The 13,391-nt window shown below is 40.2% G+C and overlaps 1 protein-coding gene across 5 annotated transcripts in view; it reads left to right on the top strand.

Moving 5' to 3' along the window:
• Positions 1-13,391, top strand: part of RALYL (RALY RNA binding protein like) — a 915,472-nt gene that overhangs the window by 485,181 nt on the left and 416,900 nt on the right. The window lies entirely within an intron of this gene.

Here is a 13,391-nt window from a genome sequence, read left to right as displayed (position 1 = left end):
CGACCAAGCCTTTGCTAGTAAAAACAATTTCCCATCCCAGCTAAGGGAGACACCCTTGGCCGTTGAGGCCATAGATGGTAGACCACTACTAGACCCTGTTATCTTTCGTGAGACCATACCCATTGAGTTAAATGTTGGTATCCTACACGTGGAGAATTTATCTCTTCTGCTCATTTCGTCTCCTTCCTTTCCCATAGTTCTGGGGTACCCATGGTTGAAAGAACATAACCCTATTATTGATTGGGAGTTAGGGGAGATACTCTCGTGGGGCCAGGGCTGCCAGGATCGGTGTTTGTGCAAGGTTTCTCCATTAGCTAATATTAACATACAGGAGAATCCTACTCAGTCCACAGAAAGACAAGTACCAGACCTTTACCTAGACTTAAGGGCAGTGTTTGACAAGAAGAATGCCGATTCTTTGCCGCCACACAGGTCATTTGACTGTAAAATTAAGCTTCTACCCGGGACTATGCCTCCGAGGGGCCATGTATATCCTTTGTCTGTTCAGGAAAACTCGGTTCTAGAGGAGTATATTCAGGAGAATTTAGAAAAGGGATTCATCAGGAAGTCTTCTTCTCCGGCCGGGGCGGGGTTCTTTTTCATTAAGAAGAAGGATGGCACGCTGAGACCTTGTATCGATTACCGAGGCTTGAATAAAATAACTGTCAGAAATGCCTATCCTATCCCACTGATTACCGAGTTATTTGATCGTCTTAAGGGCTCCAAAATCTTCACCAAGTTAGATCTCAGAGGGGCTTACAATTTGGTGAGAATCCAGCAAGGTCACGAGTGGATGACGGCATTCAATACCCGGTATGGCCATTACGAATACACTGTTATGCCATTTGGACTATGCAATGCTCCTGCAGTATTTCAAGAGTTGATTAATGAGGTACTTAGGGAGTTTCAGCATGATTGTGTTATTGTTTACCTGGACGACATACTAATACACTCTAAGGAAATTGAGACTCACCATAGACAGGTCAGAAAGGTGTTACACAAACTTCTGCAACATGGTCTATACTGCAAATTGTAAAAGTGCAGTTTTGATCAGTCTCAGGTAGACTTTCTTGGGTACGTGATTTCTGGGGAAGGTTTTAAAATGGATCCTGGTAAACTCCAATCTATTTTAGACTGGCCTTTGCCCAAAGGACTCAAGGCTATCCAAAGGTTTATTGGTTTTTCCAACTACTATAGGCGCTTCATTAAGGGTTACTCCTCTATCATTGCGCCTATTACCAATATGACCAAACAAGGGGCTGGTACTAAGTTCTGGTCTGAGGAAGCTCTTGGTGCTTTTAAGACTCTCAAGGACCTTTTTGCCTCAGCTCCCATTCTAGTTCATCCTGATACGACTCTGCCTTTCTTGCTCGAGGTCGATGCTTCTGAGACAGGAGTTGGGGCTGTTCTGTCTCAAAGGTTAGGGGTGGATAAACCGTTACACCCTTGTGGTTTCTTCTCTAAAAAAATTTCTGGGCCTGAGAGCAGATATGACATCGGGGAGAGGGAACTGTTAGCGGCCATTAAGGCTTTAAAGGAGTGGAGACATTTACTGGAAGGGACACTACACCCTGTTACTATCCTAACGGATCATAAGAACTTGTCTTATATTGGGGAGGCTAAGCGCTTGTCCGCCAGGCAGGCTCGCTGGGCTTTGTTCCTCACTCACTTTAATTATGTACTTACGTATAGACCTGGTTCTAAGAACTCTAAAGCCGATGCTTTGTCTCGTCAATATGAACCATCCACAATAACTGAACCACTTCTGTCCTCCATAGTTCCTAAGGGGAATATCATCGCGAACACGAATCTCAGGATTCACTCTCCATTGCTTTCTGAGATCATGAAGTTTCAGCATTTGGCACCCAAACAGACTCCTGGGGATCGACACTTCGTTCCTGCCGCTCTCCAACTGGAGGTGCTACGCTGTCTCCATAACAGCAAGGTGGCTGGGCATCCTGGCATCCGCAAGACCTATGCGCTGGTCTCTAAAGATTTTTGGTGGCCTGACTTACGCAAGGATATTAAAGAATTCATCGGGGCATGTGAAGTTTGTACCAAGACCAAGCTACCCCATTCGCTTCCATGCGGATTTCTGCACCCTTTAGAGGTTCCTGAAAAGCCTTGGTCCTGCCTGGCAATGGACTTCATTGTTGATTTGCCTATCTCTAAAAAGCAGACTGTCATCCTCACTGTGGTAGACAGATTTACTAAAATGGCTCACTTCATTCCCTTACCTAAACTCCCATCTTCGCCCGAATTAGCGGAGATATTCGCCAGGGAGATTTTCCGTTTGCATGGGATACCTTCCCAAATTGTCTCTGACAGAGGCTCCCAATTTGTTTCCCGTTTTTGGAGATCATTCTGCTCCCAACTAGGCATCAAATTGAATTTCTCCTCTGCCTATCATCCTCAGTCCAATGGAGCTGCTGAACGCACTAACCAAAAAGTTGAACAATATTTACGTTGTTTCGTTTCAGAACACCAGGACGATTGGGTCGGTTTGATTCCTTGGGCGGAGTTTGCACATCACAATCTCATTTGTGATTCTACGCATTCTAGCCCTTTTTTCTTGAATTATGGCTTTCATCCTTCCATCCTTCCTTCGGAGTCTTCTTCTCAAGGGATACCGTCGGTGGATGTTCATGTTGCCAATTTAAGAGAGTTGTGGGATCAAACTCGACAAATCCTTCTGCACAATTCTACGCTGGTTAAAAAACACGCTGACAAACGTAGAAGGGCAGCACCGGTGTTTGTTCCAGGCGATAGAGTATGGTTAAGTACTAGAAACATTCGATTAAAAGTGCCGTCCATGAAGTTTGCTCCTCGATATATTGGACCTTACAGGGTACTGTCTCAAATTAACCCAGTTGCATATCGTTTAGCGTTGCCTAATGCCTTACGCATTCCTAATTCATTTCATGTTTCCTTGCTAAAACCATTAATATGTAACAGGTTCTCCTCCACGATCGCCCCTCCCTGCTCAGTTCAGGTGGAGGGTCAGGAGGAGTATGAGGTCAATTCCATCATTGATTCTCGAATCTCCCGGGGGAAACTGCAATATCTGGTCGATTGGAAGGGTTATGGTCCTGAGGAGAGAAGTTGGGTACCTCAGGAGGAGGTGCATGCTCCCCGTCTCCGCAGGGCGTTTCACTCTCGATTCCCTTCTCGCCCTGGTGTATTCCGCCCGGTGGGCGTATCTGAGAGGGGGGTACTGTCAGGGTACCTGCGGTCTCTACCTCCGAAAGAGGTAGAGACTTAGCTGTTCCTCCATCCAGACGGCCTGATGGCTCCCTTTCCCACGGTCTATCCGGTCATGCAAGGCCGGCCGCGAGGGAGTGACTGCCTTTTACAGCATCTAGGCAGGAAGTTGTCATCAGGACACTTCCCCGGAACGACCTGTCACTCAATTGCTGCAGGACCAATCAGGACGCCTCGGAGGCGTGGTTACTGCTCTGAACAGGGTATTTAACAGAGCTTCTTTCATTAGCTCATTGCCCTGTCGTGGTTCTAGCTTGTTCTAGTCACTCAGTGCTTGTGTATTCTATTATCCCTTTTGGTTTTGACCCGGCTTGTTTACCTTACTCTGCTTATCTCTGTTACCCTTGATTCGGCTTGTCTCTCGCTTACCTGTCTTCTGTTACCCTCGACCTCGGCTTGTCTTTGACCATTCTATACTGTACTACTTACGTTAGTCCGGCCATTCTAAGGTCCGGTATACGTATCTGGCTACTGTTTGTACTCTGCGTGTTGGATCCCTGTCCCGATCCTGACAATTCTTTGAATTCCAACTTATTTTCTTTTTCAGGTCAGGATTTCTTCTCTGAACTTTTCTCAGCAGTTGCACTCTTTTTTTTCCCTTTCTTTTTTCTCTAATCTTTCTGAAATTCTTTTAATAGTTTAATTGATTTAAGCACATCACCCAACTTTATAGGGGTGTAGGGGATATAGGGTATATGTACACAGCGAGAAGAAAGCACTAAAAAAAGAGAAAAAGATTTGAATTTCTCAATTTTGTCCTTTTATTGTCTCTTTATTTCTTTATCTGTGTCAATTATTTTCTCCTTGATTTCCCTTAAATGTTGTTATATTTTTTCTTTAGGTTATTTCAGCAATTATTTATTTACCCACTTCCTCTATTAAATACCTTTCTTCTCTTTTTTCTTTCTTCATTTCTCTCCACCCTCTTTTCTGTTTGTGCTCCAAGTGCTATATTATTATTTTCTATCTTAGCTCATATATTATTGCTCATATATTGTTTTTTGCATAACTTTGTAGTTCTAGTTTTTAAATACCTTTGTGCAAGTTAAATCCCCCTTTGATTTGCCAGCAAACAAACAGGACGGCATCAAGAGAGACCAGGAACTCAAAAGTCCACACGTTCCCGCCAGCATCGGCAGCAGCAAACCCTGCCAGACAGAAACGATCCTCTCAGTCTGCCCACATGCCGACATGCACCAACCAGAGAAGTAAGTTTAAATGAATACCTCTATGTGAAGGAAGTGGAAGAAACTTGTGAAGAGGAGAGATATCCATATAATGTAATTTTAGTCCAAGCGGTTAATTTTGTTTGGCGTGGTATCGTTTTGTTGCTACCTCGCACGGGTCATATCCAGCAGCTACCTCTCCCTTGCGGCACGCACTCCTTCCAGTTTACGTCATCGCCCCTCCGTCGTCCCAAAAATGTTTTAATACATTGTGCTTAATCATAATTCTATGTCTCTGAGTTGCCTTTCAAAGTGAGTCTATCTTGATAAAGACACATGTTGGAATGCATTCAATAAGGTAATTATTTTGGAGCAAATTCTAAAATATTGACAGTTAGAAAATGTAAGATAATGCCAAACTCATGGTTTCCATTCTCTCAAGCTTCCTGAGTTTAAACAGATTTACGGGACATGACTTTAAGCAATCCAATAACATTTCTTTGTTTTCTAGATATCCGAATTATTGATAGGTAATCTAGGTTATATGTTACCAAAGATAAGTTATGTTAAGATTTGTTTGTTCATATGAAAATGCCAATTATTAATTTATATGATCCATGTATACTTTAATATATTTTTTACATCCCATAATTTTTTCATAGTATTCTATTTTTAAAATGTTTCACACATCTGTATATAATTAAGTATCAAGAATACAACTGCAGAGATTTTGACCAGTTAATATTTTATGTTATTGAATATAAATTGAGTAATACTGGCAGAATTCAAATTTAGCATTAATTGTATAATTAAAATAAATTTGCACCATTATATAATGTAGACCCAAGAGGGATGTGCTTTGGAAGAATCATCATTATGCGCTTAGGAGATAATATGCATCAATTTTAAATGAAATTGAAAACAACATATACAGCTAAGTTTATTTAGCCAATAGTAAAAATATTTTTTTCATGATTTTAAATAAGGTATTGTGTTCATATGCATAAATATATATACAAACCTGAAAACATGGTCACTCACAACCTAATTGCTTTAGCAATGTGCAACTCGTGCAACCAAATAATTTGAGAAGCACACTTCAATTATTAGAGCAATACAAGTAGAAATATAATTGGAAAAAATGTTGGCCTTCTATGTGCCATGATTTCAAGTACCAACATGTGTTATGTGAAGTAGATTTTTTTTTTTTTTTAAATTGATATATACCATTTTTTCCAATATTAATATGTTTCTAAGTGGGAGGTCTCTATCTGCCTCTTCATAACCTACAATGTTGTCCTTTTTTGCTCAAAAAGTACTGCTCCACATGTGAAATATATAAAGCTGACAACTGAACTACATCTCTCAAAGAAACCTTGCTGGGTTTGTAAAGCACTGAGTATGGGAAAAGATCATGTTTATGAGAAGAGCTATAAAATGTTAATTGGGGTAAGAATTTTCTAATTTGGTAAGAGCTCAGCACAGAAACTGCACAGCCTGAACATTTGCAGTAAATGCAGGACCTTCAAATGTGATTTTTTTTTCTTGAATTATCTTTAAAATGCAATACATTGTTTTCTTGAATTATCTCTAAAATGCAATAAAAAAAAAAAACAACACAAGTCAACTCCCTTTGATGTAGGCTTTCAGAGCCCCAGAATTATTGGAGATGGAAGGTTTTAGGAAACCCCTTTCATATTGTCATATCTGAAGAATCAAAGAGCTGTACATTCTCTTAGCAAATGTTTATTCTACTTAATATATAGCTATTCCTCCAATGAACTCTATGGGAAAATTGCTATTTATCAAACAGAATAAACTGAAGTCCAAAAACCCTGCTCAAGATCTTTAGGTATGAAAGTGCATTTCATTGCTGTATAATTTTTATTGAGAGTTTTTAATCAAAATATAAAAATTACAAGATTGAGAAAAACATAGTTATTAGATACATCTTTTAACTATTGTGCTCTAAAACTTAGGTGTATTAGATACACCTTTTACCTTTTGGGCTCTCAAGCTTCTTTTAACTCGTGTTATATTCCTATATTATTTTCCTTTATTGAATCTCATATTGCAATAAATGCCTGCGTCAACAATTTCACTAGACCACCTATTTTCTTTAATGATATTTACATTTTAACGACTCATAAAAAGGGAATTTATAGCAATTTCTTTAACATGAGTTGATATACTTGTAAATCATTTTCTAAAAGTTTTCCAGATTTAAACCTTTATTAAACATAGAATATAGTATTTTTTTGCCACTAGACAAAACAGTTATGTGAAACAAAACATTTAAAAGGAAAATATACAAGTATATACAGTACTTCCATATGATAAATCTCTGTATTTTGCACAATAGATAATAAAATACAGCATTAGTGTTCTCTGATTATACAATCATTTTAAATTTCATTTTGCAAAACTGGTGGTCCCCGTCTGATACTCTCCAGTTAAACTCCATACCTCAGCACACTTTCATGAAGGGAAATAGAGAACACAATTTAACCCCTTAAGGACACATGACACGTGTGACATGTCATGATTCCCTTTTATTCCAGAAGTTTGGTCCTTAAGGGGTTAAACATGGTAGTAATTCATTTACAAGGTCATCAAAAAAAGTCAGTATGCATGAAATTCTTTCATAGTCCATCTGGCTTGCCAATGGTGCATCTCCCTGTCCAACGGCCGCTCCAATGCACTTTATTCACTCTGATTGGGCTTTCTCAAAGTGTACAGTTTTATATCTATTGTTTTGTTTTTTTGGTTGTTCAGCATTGTTTCACAAAGGGGATTCTGGTTTTACATTCTAGATGCACCTATTTTACTAATTATCACCAATAATACAATTATTTTACAAGGGTTGACATATCCTCTTCAATTTGGTTTGACCTGCTATTTTAATGGGTGCTTGAGACCATGTGTGTCTAGGACTCAAAGTCAGCACCAAATTATAGAAATTGTAGTTTTGCAATACCTGGGTACTTTTCTAGCATTGGCCATGATAATGTGAAGGATATTAAGTTATTTTATTTAGAAACCGTATAAATGTACATCTTTTCCCTCTACTATCTTTCTTTTTGTAGAAAATCTCCTTAAGTATGATGCTTTTTTATGTTATCATGATTGTATTAGTAATAATTAAGTTTATTCTATGCTATGTTTTTTTTCTGTGATGTGTGTGTTTGCATTTTCTCATTGGCATTGAATGTTTATGAACAGTATAACAATGTAATAAAGGTATTGTAATGAATTATATGACCATTCTAAAATACTTCTGGTCGATAGATTTGTGTTTGGCCGAGTGTATAGATAACCTCGGTAAATTGTTGCAGTTAAGACTTGATATGGATATGATGAGAAAAAGTTTTGAACCTTAGTTTTTTTCTTACCATTAATTTATTTCTTAGTGCTTAGCACCCAGTAAATTGTTCACTGTGATTGAAGCTGATGAATTATAGTGAAGGGCCTTGTTATTCCAGTAATTCTTTACAGAAGATTTTTACTGCATACTGCTTAATTGGCATATTGTTTTTATTCAGTTTTTTTCTGAAGAATGTATCTCAATTATAACTAGTTGAATCACAAAACTATATATTCTTCATGTCACTGTATATTTTCTAAAGTGTAAGGCTCCAGATCAGCATTTATATCAGTAATTAATTTTGATGAAGAAAGGTAGAGCTATATTCTAAATACCTAGACAAGATAAGGGTAAGCCCTACTCAGCACAATCGTCCTTCCAGGTCATTAATCTTCTGCACTGCATGGGAGGGATTTTCTCAGAGGTATGACTGAGGGAGAGCTTAGCATGGCACAGAGGTAACGGACATGCCACCATGGTTTGCCTTTCGCCAGCATGCAATATGTTCTGACGATGGATGCCTTTTAGGCACAGATTTAACATTAGCAGCCCAGGACATTTGTTTCAGCCTGCATATGATGCTATTAGAGGTGCGCGTACACCTCTAAATAAAGTTTATTATATCTGTATGCGCAACATCTCTTTCTGGAACAAACTCAAACACACCGACTCAAAGCACCGTGACCTCTTTGAATCACTGCAGTGGTTATTGTACTCAGAGTAACCCTTTATGATTAATCAGTAAAGTGAGAATTGTTGGGAATCTTAAGTAAATCGAAAGTGAAGTTTACATTTTAGACTACAGTAGATGAATTGGAAAAAAAACATTTCCAACTATTATTACTTAGATTACTAGATATTTTTGCCTAAAGTTTGAAATTCACTTTGGAATCCTGAATAGTCAGACTTTAGTAAATAATCTTTTCAATGTTATAGCCTGTCTGTTATATTTTAGACTAATATTTAGCTTTTACCTTGTTTGTTTATCATATGCTACTCTACAGGATTGTTTGTTCAGTACATCTCAGGTTTTCTCTGGTATGTGTTCTATTAACATAGAAACATAGAAACATAGAATGTGACGCCAGATAAGAACCATTCGGCCCATCTAGTCTACCCAGTTTTCTAAATACTTTCATTAATATTCTCTACTTTAACGTATGTTCGTAAGAGGTTTTGTGCTTTGGTAAATATTGCCCTAAAATTTTAATTTCACAGTGAGTTTTCCACAATTCATGGTGATTAGCCAAGTAGATATCCAAAAACATTTCCCAGTGATATCCAAAAACATTTAGCAGTGGGTTATTCTGCTACACAATCCCTAGAACCAGTAAACCCTCAGGATCACAGGTCACCTTTGTTTGGGCAGTGTATGGATACAGCATTTTATTAACACACTGCCGTTAAGAATTCTAAGTCAAACATTAGCTGATTGTTGGTCTATTTATATATAGAATTACACTCAGCAAATATAGTATAGCATCTTATATGCCAATTTGTCCATCTGCCTGTAAACACATCAGCAGCCAAGAACTATTTTACTGGATCCTGATTGTACATTTTACAAATACCTATATACAGTATATATTTATCTTTTTGTATATCCATAACTAACATAGTGGTGCATTACCTGAAGACTTTCAATCAAAGACCCAGCGGGTCACATGAACATGAACAAGCATAGAACAAAAAAGTTTTCCTAATCAGTTGAGTGTGAACTGACAGATACCTAGGTTATAGAGATATCATAAATACAGGAGATAATTTTAGGATATCTGTCATCTAGGACCTCCTACTGATATAAACCATTGATTTATCAAATGATGAGCAAGGATGGATAATAAGTTGGTTATACGTAATTCAACAGTCAGTTTATGATACACCACCTCACTAATATACAACTCACTTGATCAAATCAGTAAATCAAAGTATTGATTCTTTACCTCCACAGCTCTTTATACCTTTAATAAAAACAACATCTGACCCAAAATGCAAAAAACTTTGAATGGATAAACACGTGTTAACGGTCTTTAGAATTGGCCGGGCTTAATGCAGAGAAAGAAAAGCAGTATGGGAAAATAGTGAAGTTAAACATTTGTTGAGGTCTGGGATCACAGAAAGTAGTAATAATGAAAAACAAGATCTAGTGTTACAGAAATAAGAGTGAATGTCGGTAAACCAGAACATCAAAATAGCAGTAATAATGTCCTTTTAGATCACCACAAAGGGTACCACAGCAAAGCATAGTATGCAGGGAGTGTTTAAATAGCCCTTAAATTCTTATGACTGGCCTGTGTCATCCCCGCAATGCAGAAAGGTGAGCAGGCATTGTGACACGAAAGACACAACTATGAATGTGTGCGAACTCATACATAAGGTCCAGGCATAATAAATAGACACAGGTTTGAAGCAAACAGCATCCAGAATAATGTCAGTATGCAGGCATGTAGCAGTTTGTGTCAACAGGGACACGATTGGGACACAAGGAAAAGACCAATGAGAATCTGCTTCCGAACTTGTGCCAGAATTGTGCAGCGCTCTAACGGGTACTGCAACATAGCCACATATAAATGTTGTAAAAACAAAGTCAAAATGCAAACTCCTTACACAACTGATGGTGGTAAATTAAAATCCTAATAATTCAAAAATTTTGCGTGGTCTTTGTTTGACATGTTCTAAAGTGTAAACACCACCAGAAAAAAAGACAATTAGGGACCAGAAGTTAATCAGGCTCTTTAAGGGCACATACCAGCAAACTAGCACAATCATTGACAGGTGCATTGAGTTATAAAAATCAGTAAGTGTATGTAACTATTTTATAACCTTAAGAACTGTCATGACTTTGTTAAAATACTTTTTAATTATGATAATTAAACCATTTGCTTAAGTGCACATCTGTGAACAATATATTGCCTGCTATAATCTATTTCATTTTACATTAACAAAGGTGCTTGTTCATTAACAAAGGTGCTTGTTCATTATTGTAGGAAAACATATTGGTCTTAATTTAATTCATGATCAAATATTCAGCTAATTTTAACTGAAAGAAATAATATCGCCAAAACAGGCCATGTAAACTAGTGCTTTGATTGTCAGAAAAAAAAAGATGCCATCAAACCCTTATCAACATAATAATATGTAATAATGGTCATTATGAACCCTGAAATCCAGGCATCAATGAAGCTTAATAGCACAACAAGGACAGTTTTAGGATTAGATTTAATTTTGCATGTCCACGGCACACTATTCTTAAATGGCATTCAAAATTATTACTCAAGTCATAAAGGATTATTTTAAAAGTTGATGTTGACAATTCATTTTTTTTTCTTGAATGCAATCATATGAGAAAGGGAGATTAATAATAATTTGTCTGCTGCTAACGCATGTTCAAATACATACAATATCAAAGCAAGGTCAAATACATACAATATCAAAACAATGCCTTTATATACACCTGTCTGTACCTGTATGTATCTGTTTGTGTCTGAGAATGCTGTTTGTAGGTGTATCTATCTGTCTGTGCCTTTTTGTACCTGTGTGTACCTGTCTGTCTGTGTGTGCCTATAGATGCCTGCATATATGTGTGTGTCAGTAACCTGTGTGTGCTATTGTGTTTTTGCATGTCTGTGTCTGTAAGTAACTGTAAGTGTGTCAATAGGAATGTTAAAGGGAATCTCCAGTGCCAGGAAAACAATCCGTTTTCCTGGCACTGTTGGATTCCTCTCCCTCCCACCCCCGAATCCCTAGTTGCTGAAGGGGTGAAAACCTCTTCAGTGACTTACCTGAGGCAGCGACATGTCCCACGTCCCTGCCTGCTCCTCCCCCGCCGCTCCACCTTCTGCCTACGTCGGCCGATGGACGAGACTGATCCCTCCCACCGGCCGAGGAGACCTAATGCGCATGCACGGCAATGGCGTGCATGTGCATTAGCGCACCCCATAGGAAAGCATTGAAAACGATTTTCAATGCTTTCCTATGGGGAATTGAGCAATGTTGGAGGTCCTCACACAGTGTGAGGACGTCCAGCGACGCTCTAGGAAAAAAAACCTGTGCTATAGAGCAGGAAATTCCCTCTGGTGGCTGTCTAATAGACAGCCACTAGGGGAGGACTTAACCCTGCAAGGTAATTATTGCAGTTTATAAAAAACTGCAATAATTACACTTGCAGGGTTAAGGGTAGTGGGAGTTGGCACCCAGACAGGGCCGGCCTTAGGGGTGTGCGAGCTGTGCGGCCGCACAGGGCGCCATGGTGCAGGGGGCGCCCTGCGGCCGCATAGCTCACACGGCAGGGGCGTATTAGCCGCAAGGCTAACAAGACATATGCCTTGGGCGGCATTTTCCAGGGGGCGGAAAAAAAAAACGCCCCCAAATGCCCAAGGCAAATGTCTTGTTAGCCTTGCGGCTAAGAGACATGCTGGGCTGCTGGGCTGCGCTGGTGGGCGGCTGGCGAGGGAGCACTTCCTCTGAGCTGTCTGCTCAGCTCCCTCGCACGCCGCACAGTGAGGCTGTGAGGCGGAGCCGGAATATGACGTCATATTCCGGCTCCCAGCCTCACTCTGAGGCGCGCGAGGGAGCTGAGCAGAGAGCTCAGAGGAAGTGCTCCCTCGCCAGCCCGCCCACCAGTGCCGCTCGCCCAGCAGCCACTGGACCACCAGGGAGGAAGAGACACCCCCCTCCAGCATTCCCAAAGGTAAGCAGGCTGAGGGGGGGGGGGGGTGTTTAAATAAATTTTAAAAAAATGTGTTAATGTGGGTGAGTGTGTGTGTGTGTGTGTCTGTTAGTGTGTGTCTGTGTCTGTTAGTGTGTTTCTGTTAGTGTGTGTGTCTGACTGTGTGTGGCTGTCTGCCTGTGTGTGTGTGACTGTTTGCCTATGTGTGTGTGTGTGACTGTCTGCGTGTGTGTGACTGTCTGCCAGTGTGTGTGTGTGTGTCTGCCTGTCTGTGTGTGTGTGTGACTGTATGTGTGTGGCTGTCTGCCTGAGTGTGTGTGGCTGTCTGCCAGTGTGTGTTTGACTGTTTGTCTGTGTGTGTTTGACTGTTTGTCTGTGTGTGTGACTGTCTGTGTGTGTGGCTGTGTGTGTGTGTGGCTGTTTGCCTCTGTGTGTTTGGCTGTATGCCTGTGTGTTTGTGTGTGGCTGTCTGTGTGTGACTGCCAGCCTGTGTGTGTGGCTGTCTGCCTGTGTGTGTGTGGCTGTCTGCCTGTGTGTGTGTGTGTGTTTGTGTGTGTGTGACTGCCTATGTGTGACTGTCTGGGCAGACTAGATGGGCCGAATGGTTCTTATATGCCGTAACATTCTATGTCTGTGTGTGTGTGTGTTTGTGTGTGGCTGTCTGTGTATGACTGCCTGAGTGTGTTTGTGTGTGTGTGTGTGTATGGCTGTCTGCCTGTGTGTGTGTGTGACAGGGTGTGTGGGAAGGGGGAAGGAGTGGGCGAGGGGGGGACGGGAAGGGGGGCGCTGTGAAGATTTTTCGCACAGGGCGCCCAAATGCCTAAGGCCGGCCCTGCACCCAGACCACTCCAATGGGCAGAAGTGGTCTGGGTGCCTACAGTGTCCCTTTAAGTGGTGAAGTTTGGGGTGGGTCTTTAGGAAGGAGTCATGA

This window comes from Pelobates fuscus, chromosome 4, assembly GCF_036172605.1.
Source record: "Pelobates fuscus isolate aPelFus1 chromosome 4, aPelFus1.pri, whole genome shotgun sequence".
In the NCBI taxonomy this organism is placed as follows: Eukaryota; Metazoa; Chordata; class Amphibia; order Anura; family Pelobatidae; genus Pelobates; species Pelobates fuscus.
This window is presented reverse-complemented; position numbering and strand designations above follow the sequence as displayed.